This window comes from Panulirus ornatus, chromosome 68 (genome assembly GCF_036320965.1).
Source record: "Panulirus ornatus isolate Po-2019 chromosome 68, ASM3632096v1, whole genome shotgun sequence".
Taxonomy (NCBI): domain Eukaryota; kingdom Metazoa; phylum Arthropoda; class Malacostraca; order Decapoda; family Palinuridae; genus Panulirus; species Panulirus ornatus.
The window spans coordinates 20,949,126-20,969,487 of NC_092291.1; the positions used below are offsets into that span (position 1 = coordinate 20,949,126).

The following is a 20,362-nucleotide window of genomic DNA, read 5'->3' on the forward strand; positions in this document are numbered from 1 at the left end:
TGAGATTTACTAGGATAGCATTTTTTTTTTCTCTAACATTAATTTTTGTTTCATTCTTTAGAAGACACTACATATACTTAAAGATTTGTTCTCTGCAACATTAATTTTTGGTTCATTCTTTAGGAGACACTACATATACTTAAAAGATTAAGTGACAATAAAGCAGCAGTAAAAGTGAAAATAAATGTGATGCTAAGGGTGTACTAGGTTAAAAGAGCATGTGGATATCATGGAAAATTCATAGCTGTAAACCAAACCAAGCTATTCAAATAGAAATGACATACATATCAACATGAAATCATCAGACATGAACAATACCTTAGGAAATACATCAAATAAACGAAAAATTTTAATAACAATTCTGATGTGGAAACACAAGCAGCAAAAACTGAATATACTCTTTATCATCCTATCTATCTATCATTACACCACTCAAAATTTCAAGGGGTGGATCAGGAATATACAACCTCTGAACTCATTCATGCACATCCTGAACCCATGCCCAAGGTGCTGAACTAAACCATAAATTTCCAAACTTATCAAATTGCTTCTTAATTTTCACTAAGCTCACTAAGTCTATTCATAAAGTGAGGCTAAAATCTCCAATCATATTACTTCCATATTCATATATCCAATCCCCAGTCATTCCTCAAACATCATCTGAAATAACCCTGGCACTGATCACATCTCTCACTACATGTGTTTATCTCTTTTGCTATCTAACTCTCCTCTTTGTGCCATCTCTTGTACTAATATATTTCTTAACCAAACTATCATTTATCACAATTTCTACATGAAAACATCCTAAACGACTTTAATACATGCACTCTTGTAAGAGTCTCTTCATACTGCATAATCTCACACCTTTATTCTTCCAGAAACACTCCTAATTCCAACTATACTATATAAGTTATCCAACACTACAGGTCTTATCTCTACTGTCCCAACCTACACACAAATTTGGGTTTCGCATTCTTGCACAAATGTTGATACAAAAGCTCCTTCATACAAGCTTCCTGAACACTCTATCCTTCATCTTTTTTCAATCAAGTGCTTTGAGCGCATCACCAATCTTCATCCTTTGCAAACCATTACATTGAATTTCAAAAGACCCACTACCATCATTATTGCACTTTTCTTCCAAGTATGTAAGCTCATCCACAACTTCCAGTTCCTCACCATACAAAATAATCTTATTGTGTGCTCTTCCACCTTTCAGAAACTAACACCTTCTTTTCAGTATTCTTCAACAAATATTATCAAAATAACCCACCACCTGTAGCAAATTCCATTCCATACACAAATAGGAATCTTATTTCCATGGGTTGTGGCCTTGAGCAGGAATGACCAGCTGGAAATTCCAGAAATGGAAACGATTCAGATGCAAAAAGAAAAGACGCCTAAACTGGTAGACGAAGTAGATTACTGATGATACATTTAAATGTCTATAATAATAAATTTCTAATAAACGACAGCCAAACAGGAAAGGTAATAAGAAGGTGGCAGAATATGCATCAAGCAAAAATATCCTTCAAAACGAAGTGTCAAGTGATATAAGCCTAAGCAATCCAACAATGGGCGAGTTGAATGACAAGTCCAAGGAGAAAGAACTCTCCTGGCCTAAAGTTGACCTTTGGAGATGCTTAGATTGCAAAAGATAGTAGGTGGCCTTCAGAGCAAAGATGAAGGTCAAATCCCCACCGTACTATCCCCCCGACTGTGCACAATATGAAAATCAATTTAATGGCATGGAATGCAGCCTAGAAGCTGCGGGAGCCCCAGACATGCAAACCTCGATTACGTCTGAGCCTAAATATATAACTCAATGGAGTCACACTATAATGAATGAAAATCATATATTCTAATCGATAATAGTATTTCATAAGAAAAAATGCCATCTGAATGTGCAATGAATCTTCAGTCTGGTTCCCTGAAATTCCTAAAATTCCTTTGCACATATCCAAACGTCGCAGCGAGAAAACTAAATCTGAAAAAAAAAATCCCAATGATTTAAGGTTTATGACAAAAAAGGGCCTCAAGGGTAAAAGAATAATAATATAAGGGCCTACAACTACAGCCTCATCAACCTTTTGGTTAATATGGTTATGCATAAATGGGGTCCAAATCTATTATAACAATAATAATAGAAATAGTAGTAGTAGTAGTAGTAGTAGTAGTAGTAGTAGTAGTAGTAGTAGTAGTAGTAGTAGTAGAAGAAGAAGTAGTAGTAGTAGTAGTAGTAGTAGTAGTAGTAGTAGTAGTAGTAGTAGTAGTAGTAATAATAATAATAATAATAATAAGGATAACAATAATAATATGGCTGGTTTAAGATGCTGGTTCGAGAACACGTGATTGCATTGGTAAGTTTCATTGCGAATAAGTACTTTCAGTTCATCTGTGTATGTGGTATCCATGAAGTACAATAAAGACAATGAAATTGCATAATCTGCATTGAGATACGTACATGTATGTATGCTTGCTAACAGAAATGATGTTTAAAATTCATGTTTTTCTTTAAACTCTCTTTACAATAACGTACTTGTTCAGATGGCGGCGTTTGAGGACAAATCTGGCACAAAAACGTATTCTTGCTTTGTAAGTTATGGAGCCGATTTATAATAAAACACACAAAGATCACGATGAATCCTGCAAACTTCATCTGAAGTCAAAGTTTTCTCATGATCTTCCCAAATCCAAGCTCTAGCCATCCCCATCCACAGATTAATAGAAGGAAATGCGAAACTTTTTAATAGAAATTCAGCATAATAACTGTCCTCTTGAGCCAACCAGAAGTAATACGACCACAAAATGCTGGTACATGTAACGTTGCTTGTTGAACCTGCCAAAAATGCGAAGCCCTCAAATTGCTTTCCGTCAATCTCTATACTGCCATTTATGCTGTCCGCTCAATGCAATTCTACGATCACGAACGCTGCCAGGGTCACCTGCAGAAAGTGAACGAAAAATGCAAGAATATAACGAAATAATTATCTACAAAACTGGTAGGTGGTGTATATAGCATAGTGCATGGCCACATCATTTAATGAGGCCGACAGATATTGAAAATTACCATTTCACTTCGGGAAAGGAAAATCGTAGTATCTGCCAAAAAGAAATGGTCAACCAAACAGAAAACCTTTCCTCTCATCACTAAACCACTACTTACTAATAAGTGGATACAAATTACTTTCTCCGGGAAAATCTCTCTCTCTCTCTCTCTCTCTCTCTCTCTCTCTCTCTCTAGGAATAAGGTAGAAAGAATACTACGCATGAACCTCCTCCGTGTCGTAGAGGGGCTCCTTAAAAAGGGCAGGAGAGGGAAATTTGAAATTCTCTCCTCCTTTATCATTATTATCAACCGTAACATTATCACTTTCCCAAAAAGAATAAAAAAAACAGTCGTCTGTACCTGACGCTACCACGTTAACGTTCAAAATGGTGCGTATTTTATTCATACATAGATAGATAGATAGATGATAGATAACGAGAGCCAGCTGGCAACGAACACAAGGGCGAGGACACTTGAAAGCTAAGGTCCAAACCACGGTCTTTATTCACCTTAATTCTTCTGAAGCTAATCTGGTTAAGATACTATGAACTCATTCAAATCTAATCACTTGTTCCCTCCTGATTTCAGAGCAATAACATGAGCGATGTGTTAGTTACGTAACCACAGTATTTCCAAACGTCATTATCCACTATCATTAACGTATGACTGGCATCTCTTACATCCCCATTAGCTAGTTTGACACACTATTCCAGAAAGTCACCTATTTTTACACAGATATGGTGGGGAGACCCGAACCGGTCCGGGAAGCCCCGCCCATATTGCGTCATTTGCTCCTCCCCCCAGCATATGACGTCATGGAGGCATCACAACAACAGCTGTCTGGAACACGCTCTCGGCCACTCAGTGAGCAGCTACTGTGCTGTTCGGTAAGCCGCACGCTGCAACAACAGGGACCACCTATGCCACATGAATACACATGTCTTGTAAGTTTGCACTACTGGCAGGTCATGAATTCAATGTTAAATACATAGAAGATATCACGTTGTGCTAACCTTAGGGTGTTGGAGGTAATGCAAGCCTATACCTTTCGGAAACAGTATTGATCTCACTCTAAATATACAGTTGTCTCGTGAGTCTGTGTAGGTGTAGCCACAAGCGAGCCGTGCTACAACCCCTTTCAAACTGACGTTTGAAAGCAAGTGTCGATGGAAATTAGTTACGTCGTCGCAATACATCCATCTCACCCCAGCTGAAGCTGGAAAGTGAGATGAGGAGGGGGATATTCCAACATACAGACAGACAGACAGCTATGGTAAGACAAGGGATATGACAAATTCCAGAGTACTTTTTTCAGGGGTGAAAACACGTAAAGAAGAGGTTGTGGGCTGGGCGTTTCATAAGAAACCCCATTCCCACTGTTCAGATCTTCAAAGGAGGCGAGGAAAGTTGTAGCCGTTGAAATAACAAAAATCTGAAATGAATTAGCGAGTGCACAAGGCCACATTAGCAAGTGGTAGTCTGCATGAACAACCGTATATATATATATATATATATATATATATATATATATATATATATATATATATATATATATATATATATATATATATATATTGGAAAGGATCACAATTTTGCGCGATCAAGATATTCCTATGAGTCCACGGGGAAAATGAAACACGATAAGTTCCTAAGTGCACTTTCGTGTCATAATCACGTGCGATTGTCCAAGATTGTCTTGGACAATCGCATTTTTACCAAATGGCGTCCTAGCTTCGTCTCTTCGATGTATATCAACTGACTGCTATACTTCTCTCTTGTGTCTCCCCTGATGATGTGATTATTACAAGAAAGTGCACTTGGGAACTTATCGTGTTTAATTTTCCCCGTGGAATTCATATATATATATATATATATATATATATATATATATATATATATATATATATATATATATATATATATATATATATATCACCCAAAATACAATACTCAAGTCAGCCGGTCTTGTACAGCAAGTTTCAGTTCCCGATCACAGATCACTGTGGGGTATGGATATCCAGCTTACACAACGTCAACAACGGCATCACATAAGCTAGGCAGACATTAACAGACAGCTGTATCATTCCCTGAGGCGCAGTAAGTTGCGATTAACCTTCCCTTACAGGTCCAAGAAGAAACAAAAAAAAAAGGTAGTCATGAATATTAACCAACACATCCCAGGACGCTACATTAAGAAACCAAGAAAGAAATTACAACGAGCTCATGAAATGAGTTTCAGGGCACGGAAAATTAAACAGACACGACACAGAGAAGAATGAAAAACATATGAAATTCAACACTTGAGCCAGGAACAAAGAAATGTGCAAGGTATCCAAGAGAACTCCAGCTACTTCTCTTCCAATGCAGATGGAGAGCTATATCTAACACTGGCTCTCATTGTACAGAGGAAGACGTATATATATGAAGGTAAAAAACGAGCAATATTTTGAGTAAGCAATAGCAATCAGAGTGTAATAAGGCAATACACATTCTTCGAAGGTCAGGTCAAAGGTTAGGTCACCATTTCCTAGTGGAGTGTTTTGGGGTACAACATGAGGAGCATGATGGAGCAAAAGTTGGGGAACGTGTACTACTGAGGCACGGGTGGTGTTAAGCGACCTCTGGTGTGCTCAAACCTGGTCATCAAACATGTTCTCCTACTGCCACTAAGTGTTCGGTAATGAAGTAATTACAAATAGGTAATCACATACACCAACCTCTCGAGCAATTACAAAAAGGCGCAGTTATTTTTCACGGTGGTTTGTCAAGTACACCAAAGAAGTGCCGAATTATGCAATGAAGAGGATAGTAATGTATGAGGAACGACCAAAACAAAGCTGTTTTGAAGAAACGGATAAACCCATAACTAGTCTGACGTCTGACGGATACAGCTGAATGACTATCGAAGCTGCCAGCTGCAGTTGCTGGCTTGGCATCTCAGCTGGCAATTACAGCTGGGTGGCTCCCTCAGCTGGCAGCTACCCCTGAATGGCTACCTCTGCTCTCAGCTGCTGCTGGCTTGGCATCTCAGCTTGTTGGCTTCCTCAACTGGCAGCAACATATGAGTGGCTATCTAAGCTGTCAGCAGCTGCTGGCATGGCATCTCAGCTGGCAGCTACAGCTGGGTGGCTTCTTCAGCTGACGGACTGAGTGTCCAGGACAGCTGTCTGTAGCTACAGCTGGAAGTTCAGGGGGGGGGGAGGAAAATCGATGGCCCTGTTTGTACTGGTAACTTTAAGATCGTTCCATTTACCTTGTTTCCCCAACCTCCGCTGCCATCACCTTCAACTCTGTTCGACGTATTTCCAGCTCAGCGACTGGTATTCCTCTAGCGTTTCGCATCAGTTTCATAGCTTTGACTCAATTCTAAAACACCTAAGTCTTTACCCCTGTCTGGCTCATTAGCTGGTGAGCTTCAGGGCAACGGGGGTGTACAGGATAAATGAGGTTTCCTCCTATGGAGAACAGCCTGACAGGGGACACGACCAGGAACGTACCAGACAAAGACCTGGTACATCTAGCAGGTTAGGGGTTTCTGACGTTGTTCAGCGGTGCAAGAGCAGCGACGACCTCCGCCCGCCCGACAACTACTCCCTTCTGCCGACCGGTGTCGGTGCTACAGCGGTCTCGTACCTCACAGCGGCATGTTTCCCTACAGGTGCGTATTACTGTGGGCACATTACCGCCACGCTTTGGTCGACATTTGCCTCGAGAGCGGCCAATTATATCGTGCACTCTAACCCATCCTGAGGGCGGTGGCGCAAAAGAGGATACAGATTGCGCAAAAGGTCTTGGGACTGTGCCTCAGTGATTCAATTACAAGGTGAGTTATCCAGCAAGTTACTTGAACCGCCTACAAACACTGAGCAACAATGCCTGGATCATATATCAAGATATATATGAAAGGCGGACTGTTTACAACTCGCCAAGGCTCAAGTATGTGAAGTATTATTATGGATGCAACACTTAAACATACCTCGTAATGCTTGGTCGGAATAATTTCTGAACTCACTAATCTTACAGCAGTCAAATAAATAATGTTGCAGGGTGCGACAGTAGCTTCGCCCGCAAAATTTACACTTGGTCAATTCAGTATTAACAACAAGGGCAAATTCCCACGGGTGTCTGTAAGCGTAGCTATCGAAAATAAGAACAGAAGGGAGTTTACTGATACTTTTAGTGGAACCATAAACTGTATATATGGTTCTTCTGTATGATATCTATGTTCCAGGTAATATATTCTGTCGATATAGAGGCTGCTATTCACTTATCAAAATTTAGAGTACTCATGCTAGTAATAGGTGGACATTCTTGAAATCTGAACTTAAAACCTCAGCGTTACAGTTCGGCTTGGGGTTTACACCTGACCAATGGTAAACCTTATACTTCGAAGTCTGATAAGGTGACATGCGACTCCATTCCCAGAATACATGACGTATTATGTACCACCCAAACCCCCAGTGTGGCGTGTACTCCAGCCAACCACATCAACATCAACACACACACCCCTGCTACGGTGTGATACACAACATACCCACTCCTGGTCAAAGAAGCTCAAGAATGAAAGGTAAAATGCAGGTATGAAGGAGGGATGAGGGAGCGCTCTCACTTGCCCGTGGTGCAGCAAAGACGTGGGCCCACTGAGGCGAGGCTGGTCCCCGCCTGGGGTCATCCTCACGCCGCACACTACCCTCACCACCACCTGCCGCTCCCGCATCACATAAATCATTACCATCTCCTCCTCTCCTCATCTTCCCCTCCTGTCACTCTAGTCTGACGTCGTTATCTTAACCCAGGCACTGACGACCTGGCGTCACCATCATTATTCGTAAGTGCTTCTTGCGTCCTTCTTTAGAAAAAAAATGCACGATCCGTTTCATGAACTCTCTGCATGGACTACCCAAACATCATACTACGGCAGCAGCACTTCTGGCCCAAGGCAGGTGCTCGGGAGAGCCCCAGGCCCTGGCCTAGGCCCGGCCCTTCAAGACACCGGGATAAAGGAGACAGCGCCAAGCCTCCAGCCTCGCCCTAATCCCGTTCCTCTGCAATGGGCCGCACCTCACGTTTCCCCTCGCTTCCCCCTCTCCGAGTGTGCATCACAACACCAGGGTGGCCATATCTACTTTAATCTTTTGAGTACGGATGCAAGATCAGTAAGCACGAAGATACAACCCATGAGCACGACGGTATGACCTAAGAGCACGACGGCACGACCCATGAGCACGACGGTGCGACCCACAAGCACGATACTAAGTCCCACGAGCGTCTGCGACAGTACGACCAATAATCACAGACGCACGACCCATGAGAATGACGGTACAACCCTTGAGCTGAAGCTCATGACCCCCTCTGCATGACGGCCTCGCTCGTGGACTCATCCTTCAGGGTCGTGTCAATGGCCAGCCCATCGTAACGAAGGGTCGTGCCGTCGTGCTCGAGGGTCGTAAATGGCGTTGTGTTCAATAAGACAATCATCGTTATCAACCAAGGCAAGCTACTGTATAGCTAACTGTTAATTCCTTCCACCCAGCTGGGAGGAGCCGCCCCTCATGTTAAGTGATAGACGACCTTAGGGTATGGCAGGCAGGCCAGCTTATGTAGCTCGGATGAAAATGAAAATACTGATGACCTTTGATATAATGCATTCTTTTTCCCCCGGCAGGCAAGGTGGGAGGTGAAGAGAGACAGGATAGCAGCGGTGTACAGGTTAACACAGGGCCTGACAGTTACCCACACTCCGGCTGACGCAACATTCCCCATACGCTCTACACAACCTACACCCCTGGTGTCCACACTGGGGTAATCTACCTTGACTCCTTCTCATGACATACGAAAAATCCAGATCGGTAAAGAGAGAATGGGAGAGGTAGAGTTCCAGCGAGAGGATGGAGGGATAATGAAGGTAATCGGTGGAGTGTGGCGACGACTTAAGGAGGGACGTGTCTCCTGGTGGTCGCTTTAGGAGCTTCACTTAAAAGAGCTGCCTTCACCCACCACCACACTCACCGACTCAACAGTGCCACCCACCCTTGTCAACTGCCCCTCACCAGTGTATGATGACTCAGGCTCTGAGTCTTACCAAGAGACGCACCTCAAAACAGTCTTAACGCGACCTCGGATTCCGCGCTCCATGTATGTCGTCAGTGAACCCAAATCGACCAATGACAGCGAATTTTAAAAAAGTCCGGGAAATATGAGAACAAACCTAACTGAAGGCTCCTGATACAGTTCAGTATAGCTGGTCACTGGTCCTCAGGTACAGCCTTCTACAGCCATCAGGCAGCCCATAGCTAAAATACACGAACCCTGGATTTTAATCGGGATAGAGAGAAATAGGGCGAAGTGGTATACAGGGGGCGACGTGCCATCGATGGACTGAACTAGGATATACAAAGCAGCCGAGGGAAACCATAGAAAAGTCTGTGGGGGGCCTGGTTGTGGAGAGGGGGCTGTGGTAAAGATGCATTACACATGACAGTTAAAGAAACGATGTGAGCGAGTGAGGCCTTTTCTCCTGCTGTTCCTGGCGCTAACTCGTTAACGCGGGAAACGATAAACAAGTATGAGAGAAAAAATGAAATGTGTATAGGCCTTAACTCCGACTGCTAAGGTTCCATCGCGAAGAAAAAGTCACCCCTGGAGAAGCTGTATCATTAGGAGTCCAGTATCGTCAAAATATTTCTCACTCCAAAGGAATCCATAATTCCCTGCTACTGGAAGCAGCGCAATCCTAGGCTGCATAAGCGCACAGCTGAATATTCTGGAAATTTATCGGAGCATCTCGTCAACTGGAGGGGAATATATATATATATAACATGGTACATACACCGGCATCGGCAAAACTGCGACAGGTCACATTTTCCCTCTAGTAAAAGACTCGAGGCAGAACATGATCTCACGGCTTATAATGTTTAATGAGGTGAGTCGCCTGATGATGATCTGGGAGGGGGATTCAGCGGGCACGGCAGGGACGTGAGGCGGGAAAGGTGCAGGTGATGTGGCCCTGGTGGCTGGTGTCATCACCCCACCCAACCCCGCCCCGCCTCCTCACACACACTGGGAGGTGGGGGACACACTAAGCTGCCGGGAGGAGGGCCCCACACGGCCATCCCCGAACTGTACTTACTGATGGTGACACACACCTTCGGGGAAATTCATGTAACTTAACCATCATCCTCTCCTAGTACCATTAACGGCACCCCTGATGGTCACCTGGTGTGTTAACATCTACCTCCTGTTTTGTTGTTTTTGTGTGTGTGTGTGTGTGTGTGTGTGTGTGTGTGTGGATAGAAAGAAAACGAGGTTGGTCAGGGGGAAGATGGGGTTCTAAAATGGAAAAGGGAGGTGTAGTGTATAAAGGTGTATGGTGTTGGTTTTCCTATGTCTGTGAGAGGGATGCTGGAGACATGTTCTTGGTGCCTTTCACATCCCCCCGGCATACTAAGGGTAGGTAGTGACGTCCACCTTATCAACTGAGAAAGGAACGAAGTATCAGCTAAACTTAGCGAGGCACTGTTCCTTGTGTAAGTCTCTGCTATGCTTCCCATGCTGCTCCTGCTAAGTACGAGCCAATTGGTTTAGTCTCTAACGTCCATGTTGTACCTCGACATCTTCTATGTGAGGGCACTTTAAGGTCTTGGTTTATCATCGTACCGTGGCGCTGAAAGTGCAAGGAACCTACCTGTTTGCTTTACTGTGGTGGGGTTCAACACTTGCAACCCTTCTGGTGGGGTTGGGTGCGCTGCGGTTAGCGCTTCCGAGGTTGGTCGGTCGCTTTCCCATGGCGTGTTGGACACGAGGTCTTTGAGGGTAATTTACGAAGAGAGGTAAGAGTTGAGGTCGGAGTTGAGGGCTACCTTGGGCGGCCGTGGCTGCATGGAAAAAAAAAAAAAGAAGTTATTCTGTCTGGTACAGGTTCGCTGCGGTCTGGCGCCGAGTGTGTTCTGGGCAGGCGAGGTTGTACTTTCTGACTTCAGCATTTCTTGTAAGGCTTTAGGAATTATGGGCTGTGTCTCTCTTCTTTGTCATGCTCCTCCAAGCGTGGGACCACGGCGAGCCACTTTTTCCCCCCACGGGGGATCTCGTGTAACCCGATATGAGCCTGCGGTCTTACCCTCACCTGCTAAGAGTCTGCATCATTACCCTGGCTGCTCTCAGTGATATCTGTATTGTAATCAGAGAGGATCATGTTCTTGCGTGGAATGTTTTCTGACTTGGTGGGAAAGACCGGAGCAAACTCTTTTCTTACTGATTTCTTGTTTTCTATGCTTCCCCCCCCCCCCCCCCCGGGCGGAGCTGGGTGAACTTAGATTCACTTAATGAACTTGTAAGTAGTCAGCTGAGCACTCCCTCCGCGGGTAATCCAATTTCGCACACATGGAGCAGAGTTTACACTCATGAGGTGATCTACATTCCTCTGTGGTGTGGTTGTCAACGGCGTAGCATTCGGAGTGAGCAGGTACGGGGGATATACTGCTCAGGCTCAACTGCTGTCACGGGATACAGATGTAGCATCTTACACCCCACCATGTTAGTAGGCTGTGGACAGGAGCCAGCCAGGGAAGAACCACGACCCCCTCCTGACTTGTGAGCGGTGTAGTGTCGCCCGGGAACCACCTCGCACCCTTCCGTGTCAACACTGCCGGTTTTACTTTCTGTCTCATTAAAATTCAGCGGGCGGTCCAGTTTTACCACCGGTTCTTGACGAACGCCATACAAGTCTCCTATTTATCATGGCATGCCTCGTCTTCACACTCTCCTTCATCCCCTCGTTTTCACATCCCATTTACTGCCGTTTTTCAAAACTGGTCTCGATAAGGAGTAGTGGCCATGACTGGAGACTCTGTCCTTATAACACAATGACCAAGTAGATTGATCTTATCAGTTCCAGAGCAGGTGAACAGCAGTTCAACATGCGCTCGCGAGTGGTGGGGGAGAGAGAGAGAGAGAGAGAGAGAGAGAGAGAGAGAGAGAGAGAGAGAGAGAGAGAGAGAGAGAGAGAGAGAGAGAGAGAGAAACCGTGCAGGCATTGCAGTAACAGTGTTGACACGGCGCTAAAAGTGTGGGAATAAGACGGCAAGAGGAGGTGGCGGCCACCACCACGACCGACCCGACCCTCCCACCAGCAGGAGGAAGGTTAAACAAGGTTGGGGTAGTGTGCGTGAGGCGGGGTAGCCAAGGCAACACGATCACTGCCACACAAAGACTTGTCGCCCGGCACACACTTGCCATTAACTCCACATCACCTTAACATCTGACACAAGCAAATGAATTCTCCCCCACACCCAAATACCTATTCCGTTATACATACCGTCTTACACCGTAATACAATAATCCCTCCCTTCCCTCACCACACACACACACCCACAAACATACAGCTACACCCTACACCACACTCACCAACCATACCCACGCCTACGTATGGCCTTGCACCTAAATTTTCTCGTATACTTTCTTGTATACTTGCGACTGTATATAACTTTTTTGTAATCATTTCACTTGCTCATAAAAGGTCATATTTCTAACATGAAATACTTAATAATACCAAACAATAACCAAGTACAAACACGGCTGACAATGGAGCAAAATAACAGCCCATACAAGAGACGCCAAGTAAATAAACAGACTTTGTGACGGGTTGAGGGAAGAGTGAGGGTGTGGGGCATGAGAGTGGGAGCCGGGCGACCTTGCCTAACGGGGTCCTGCCCCAGCCAAAAGTTATCAGATCCGCTGGCATCCTCCGCCGTGAGAGTACTTCAAGTAAGTCATTACCCGCAACTGTAAAGGTATAAGACACACTCCTAGAACTAGTGATATTCTAAGATTTAACCATCTACTTCTCGCACGCGCGTGTATGTGTGTGTGTGTGTGTGTGTGTGTGTGTGTGTGTGTGTGTAGCAGTCAGAGGTGTTGACTCACGAACACATGTAAGCATTAATCTATAGTTGAAGAACCGAGACCGAGGGGGGAAAAGCTCTGTATCCACCAGTCACTTCTCAAGGTCCGTCTGTAGCAGCGGTACAGAGCGACTCCTTACATAAATCCGGGTCACACTAATGCCACGTTGTCAACCGTTCTAGAACGAAATGGAACACCAAGATTTACCTTTGATTTTTTTTCCCTACCTACAGCCAAGTTCACCCTGGTGTCCGAATGACCCACTAGAAAAGTAAGTTCAACCAGGCTCACCCCTGCAGCTCAGATCACCCTGATGCCAGGCTCACACTGCAGCTCAGATCACCCTATTGTCAGGCTCACGCTGATGCCAGACTGACCCTGGTGCCAAGCCCACTTGAATTCCAGCATCCCCAACACAACGGCCTTACCTTCTCCCCCAACACATCCCCTCCAGATATCCATATCACACCACACATCCCCACAGTGCATCATGCCATGTCCACCAAACTGCTTTACATCTGACATCATCTACAGCAGCTACGAGTGGCCTTCCTATGAGCGCGACGCTATTAATCTGTATACAGGTAAACGTGTCATGGATATCAGCCCAATAATCATATCTAACAATCACTGTGTCATGCGAACTCTTCACCCTCCCCGACCCACTTAACATTACTACTATCTGGAAGTGCTGCCACGCGGCCACGCACGTCTGTATGTGTGGGCGATTCCTGATTGCGATTACCACTTGTGTGTTACGAGGAGCGAGTTTTACAGACGTGTTCCCCCGTCTCTTAACCATGTACACATGTGCCATGTCTTTACTCCTAGCAAAAGTCAGACACTCATTTGTTGACCAGCTCCGATGAGAGGAAGAACACTCGAGTTATGTGGCTGATTCCCGCGCCCTGGATTTGAACCCATGTAGGCCTTCCGATCCCAGCCAAACGCGTGCTGAATCAAGGCCAGTATTCCTAACCGATATACCATGGAGACGCGCGTGCGCGTTTATACACAGGAGTAAAGACATAGTACATATAAACAAGGTCAAGAGACGGGGCAACACGAGTGTACAACTATCCTTCAGTAACACACAAACAGCAATCACAATGGCTTTGCTTTCCTTCATCATTTCTTACTGCTACGAGGCCGTCAGGTGAGGAACGAACCCCTGAGACATGGGCAAACCCCCAAGACGGATGACGTACCAGCCCAATACATTTAACAGGTGAGCAGGCACGTCATCAGCTCACCTAGTACACTGTCAGATCAGCAGCGGCCTGGTTGGTGTTCAGCTCGCCCAGTCTGGGCGTCATGTGGGCGACTCTCGAGAGCCAATGTACGAGTGTGGGGAGCTTCAGCAGGTCTTCAATGCATTACAGCTTAGATAGCAGGTAAACACAAGACGTTGCAGAGACGCAATGGGTCCTGAATTGCCTCTACACATACATGAATCCTAAGACGCACGGCCCGACTTAAAAAAAAAGTGGAGAATGAAATAAATGGTCATCTTTTTCTTTATCAGCCAAATTCCTATTACATCTCCATCCCACCATGTTGCTCCACCCTCGATACCAGAGTGGCACTGGCCTGGATTACTGCACCAGCCAGGGCCTGTACGGAGGATCACTTGGGTGCAGACTGAGGCAGGACACCTACTAGCAGCAACGGGTGACACCACCAACGTAATGTGATCAGACCACGAAGCCCCTGCAAGCCCTGCAACATCTAAAGCCTCTCAAATCTCCGAGTGAATTCCCTTATTGCAATCGTCACCGTGTGCACGTCAAAGACCAGTACCACACCACCTGATGAAGATGGTGTACAGGGAGGCATCGGGAGGTCGCCCCACACACACACACACACACACACACACACACAAGAATGGAATGAAGTCATGACCCTCTGCCAGGCAGCACGTGAGCTAATAAGAGGAGTAACACCAGCTGCCCCCAGGCTCACGCATCGTGGACTAAGATCTTCACGCACCATCCTGGGACCTCTACCGCCTCTTCACACAGTCTGCTGCACCGTACCAACGCACCGCCATAATATTACAGCCCAGGGGATGGGATTATGTGTTGAAAATAAAGGGTAGGGAAAGCTGAGATGACTCAGGAGGATGGCGGGATCAAAGAAATCAACAACTGGGAAACTACATGGCTGCCTCCCAGATGACCCAAGAGGCGCCAGTCGACGTCTCCCTCCTTTAATAAAGACGCGGACATGTGGAGCATTGCAGAAACGTGTCTTTGCTCAGGAGGGAGTCCCACGAATGGACGAAGACGCCACAACTTCTCTGACCACGAATACACACCTCGCTCACGTACAGACGTCTTCGACCCGCGAGGAAATCTATGTCCGTAACTATCTACGTACCGGTACAGACGCCTAGTGATACAGACATCTACCAGCAGGACGCGTCGGTCTCCTGGCAGTGACATCTACCAGGAACAGTGGCGTCTCACGACCCTCAAGGCCCTGGCTGGAGCCCACGTCTCCACACAGCCAAGGAAGCACCACACCTCAACACCCACCATCCGACAAACTTGATGACCTTCATGAGTTTATTTTCAATTATCTTTGCTTTCCTTCTTAATATATCGAAACGCCATCCAAATTCTTAGAATTATCAAACTTTCATTCTTAATCACAAATTATAATTTAAAATACATCTCATCATCTTCCTACTATTTACAGCAACTATCCTTACAAGAACACCATTTCGTCGACCCCAAACTACAGCCATGAAGTAATATCCACCGAATCTTCAGCAATCTTTACCTCCTTCAGCACGACAGTGCGACCCTTAAGCACGACGGTACGACCCTTGAGCACAACGGGCACGACCCTTGAGCACGACGGTGCGACCCTTGAGCCTGACGGTACGACCACTGAGCACGACGGTGCGACCCTTGAGCCTGACGGTACGACCACTGAGCACGACGGTACGACCACTGAGCACGACGGTACGACCACTGAGCACGACGGTACGACCCTTGAGCACGACGGTGCGACCCTTGAGCCTGACGGTACGACCACTGAGCACGACGGTACGACCCTTGAGCACGACGGTGCGACCCTTGAGCACGATGGTACAACCCTTGGGTAAGTTGGCCTGGCCTTTGACCACATCCTTAAGGGTCAGGTCAAACGTAACCCCATCGAATCCCAAGGTGTACAATGTACCGTTGTGCTCAAGAGGTTGACTCTGCGAACAGGTTATCAAACAATGTTTCGCTGGATGGAATCACGAATGCAAACTCTTCTGTGATGGCAGTGCTAGAGACAAGCCCTTGCTATCCTGTTATCCCAGGGACAAGAACTAGCGGGACGGGCTGCGTTGCCCTCACCCTGTACCTGTTGGTGTGGCTGATAACATACCGTGTGGCTCGTCAGGCTAGCGCAAGGTCTGCTAACGGAACCGCCTATTTCTCTATGCACACACACACACACATGTATGTGTAAATACCGATCTGTGCTACACGGGGAGGGTGGGTGTTCCACACCAACGGGGGTTCCATCTCTTAAACTTTTTCCACTACCATCCACAAGTTTTCAAACTTGTGGATGCTGTCCACATTGACAATCTTACAATTCAGTTCATTCCATTCGTCCCACTACCCATACACTGCAGAAGACCCTTTTACATATTTTCTTACAAGTTTCCTGCTTGATTTCATGTTACAATCTTGGGTTGTTCTATCCTTGCATCCTTCGAAGCATTGTATGGTGTATATCGTTTCAAAACTCAAAGGTTGGAATCTGGTCACCCCTTACTCTTTTCTCTTCCATGCATGACAAATTCAAGGTCTTTCGCCTTTCCCTGTAAATATACCCTCTTATGCCTAGTAATATCCTTGTTCCCTCCTCTGGATCTTCTCTATTATTTCTTTGTGCCTCTTTCATTACTACACCCAAAACCTAAAATCATACTTCAGTTTTCGCCTAAAGTAGGATGTGAACATCTTGTTGATTACTTATTTTTATTCATGTTCTCGAACTCAGCTATATGGTTGGAATATTTGCCACCAGACCTTCTGTCTCCACTGTTCTCCTAAGGTGGGACTTTGGCGACAGGTTTTGGGGTGATGTCGACTCCCAAATCTCTCCTTATTACTTTACATTTACTTGGGTATGTCATCAAACACGTCATAAAGCAACGTTGGAGTTTATCCAAGTCCTCCTGTAAGTAAGGTAATCCTCCTTACTCTTCTAATTCCCTCATGACCACTGAATTAGCCACAAATATATTCAGGTCCAGTCATTCTGGCAAGTCATTTACAGAGATCAAGACGAGCAAATGTCTCAAAGGGCCGAACACAGAAGCACGCCACTGGTGAGCAATCCATTTCAAGAGGGGCCCCCTCCGGCATGCCTCCTGTGTTCCTTTCCACTGAGGTCATTCTACATCCATCGTGCGAATCTCCCTCTTATTCCTGCCAAAAGATCTTGCTTCTTTACCAAATTATTTGGTATGACGTCATATGATTTCTGGCAGTCCCCCCCCCCAAAAAAAAAAATAAAAAAAAATAAAACAAACCACGATCCGCCCGCCCTGCTCTTTTTCTTCTAAGACAGAGCTCACTCTCTCTTAGAAGTCCAAGAAATTTCCTACGCATGATCTTTCTCTGAATCCATTTTGTCATCCATCTGTTTTCTGATTATATATTCCAGGCCACTCACGTCAGAACTGCTAGTGTGCAGTTCACTGTAACTTCCAGTCTCTTGTCTTACTGACGAGTATGGTATTTGCCCTTGACACTTTACCTTCCTCCAGCGACATGGACAAAATATCAAGTGGCCAGTCAAACGTGTCTACAAGCTTCTTCAGCACATACGGAAAAACTTCTCTGGAAACATGAACCTTATAAAAGTCAAGACCCTTTAGCAGTCTGCTTATATTTATTCTAGCAATTTCAATGTCTTCCAGGACCTCCTCCCGATTCCATCTCACTGGTGCTGAGGCTATAAGGCTTCCATCGTGAAATCACTTTTGAAATAGTCAATCAGTTACTTGTACATCCTCACACAATCCACTACAACGCTTCCCTCTGAATCCCTGAGACTGATGAGTTACTTTCCTGACTCACAATGGCCTCCTAATGAAGTTATGGAGAAGTTTTCGATCATCTCTCTCGTCCACATTTCCTTCCCTTAGTTTCTCTGGCCCTCCTTTTCAATCCTATCATACTCATTATTTGCCTCAACTCTAATATGCTATGCTGGCCGCAATGCTACCTATATCCCCCGCCCCCACCACAGTACGTTCCTCAGCTCGTAAGCTCTAGATGTGTGTGTTTTAATCTGATATAAAATCATGACCATCAAAATTTAATCGAAAATCATACATCAAGACATGGGGACTCTACACCACAGTCAAGACATCTCAGGTACATAACGAGAGAGACACCCATGGCTCGATATCGAGAGTGAGAGGGAAGGGCATTAGAAAAAGAGGGTGTGGTGCTGAGGGGGAACACGGTAGTGCCTCACTGACCTTCTCATGGATGGCCGTGGGCGGCGGCTGCAATGCTCAGCCTTGCCGATCCCTCTTCTCCCACGCGACCCTCATTCCAGTACCCACGTCCACCATACACTAACCCTCATCATTCCAGCACCCACGTCCACCATACACTAACTCTCATCATTCCCGTACCCACGTCCACCATACACTAACTCTCATCATTCCAGTACCCACGTCCACCATACACTAACTCTCATCATTCCAGTACCTACGTCCACCAGTCACTAACTATCACCTGCTACCTACACCCCAAACACTGTCATCCACCGCCCACGTCCACAACTCACAGTCCAACGTCACCTCCAGACGCCTTCCACGAAAATCCATTGCCTACCCAGTGCCCAGCCTATGTACTAATCACTCCACATTCCCTGCTGAGGGCATGCATGTCAGCCCACTGCCAACTACGGTTCACAGCGAAAAAAAAATTGCCCTCAACTTTGCTATACACACTGCATGTGCATCCAAGAGAACCCCGTCACTATCACACTCTTATAATTGTTGCATCCAAGTAAACAACTTGCCGTCCATCAGCCAGGTAATCTACTCACTACCCACAACCTGCGGCAACCACGGAGTACTGTCCTCTACCTGCGTCATCCATGGAGCACTGTTCTCTACCTCCGGTACCCATGGAGTACTGTCCTCTACCTGTGACATCCACGGAGCACTGTCCTCTACCTACGGCAACCACGGAGTACTGTCCTCTACCAGGTACATCCACATTAACCAATGCACTCGCCACTACCCACTTAGTTTACAGTGACGACGGACGGGAGAAGAGTGAGGCGGAGTACTGGGGATGTGAGCCACGGTGATCACTCTATAATCCTTCCTAAAGGTCATATAACGCAACGGCAGGGATTCTGAATACGATCCAGTCAAGGGAAGATCTCATTCTGCCTTCCAGTCAATACCATCCAAACCACTTTTCTGAACGTTTACTTCTTCTGCCACCGCTCGCGTCAGTGGGTGATGGAGACAGATGCGTCATCCCTGCGTCAGGCTCGTCAACCCGGGTAGTTGTAGGGGTCGATCCCCACCACCCACGGTTCCTGGCGTCTGGGTCAAAGTGATGTAACACGTTTCCTCACCTCCACCCTGAGGCAAGCACCACCACCACTCCCTTTTGCTTATACTGGAGAGAGAGAGAGAGAGAGAGAGAGAGAGAGAGAGAGAGAGAGAGAGAGAGAGAGAGAGAGAGAGAGTGTTAAGGGGTTGAGCAGGGAACGTCAAGTGGAGATGCAGACGACAGCTGTAGAGCGTATAGAAATCCAGTGTAGGTTTAAGGAAGCGAGACAGAGGTTTGTTGAATCTGTATTGTTTCTGTGTTAGCCGAGACGCGAAGGGCATCTGAATGCCCTAATCAAGGCCACCTCATTAATGATTATATATATATATATATATATATATATATATATATATATATATATATATATATATATATATGCCCTACAATGAAGAGCTGGGTTGACTGTGGACCGACTGCCACAACCTGGGTTCGAGCCTATTCGTGCCTTATCTTTATGGCCCCTCCCCTTTGTGGGAGCACGTACATGGTATAGGCATAAGATTATCAACGATCTCCCTGTGTTAGATCGATAACCATAGTGTTTGCTGTGAAGGGTGAAATACGATGCTAAACAGTACACAGTAAAGAGACTTCACACCGGTAGAGGGATGAAAAACATCAAACTCTACATCACACAGGCCTCTTATACAATAACCTAAAGGGCCACTGACAAACAAAAGTCCAGGCCACACCAGCCTACCTCCCATGGCTTGAGCCAGGACCCCTACGTCATCGGATAAACCAAAGGTCGCTCATAACAGCCCGGGACAACGAAACTAAAATTAGCCACGGCCCCTCGTCACCAGATGCACTC

The 20,362-nt window shown here is 45.8% G+C and overlaps 1 protein-coding gene across 9 annotated transcripts in view; it reads right to left on the bottom strand.

Annotated features, from left to right (window-relative positions):
- didum (dilute class unconventional myosin) overlaps window positions 1–20,362 on the bottom strand; it is a 245,874-nt gene that overhangs the window by 166,290 nt on the left and 59,222 nt on the right. The window lies entirely within an intron of this gene.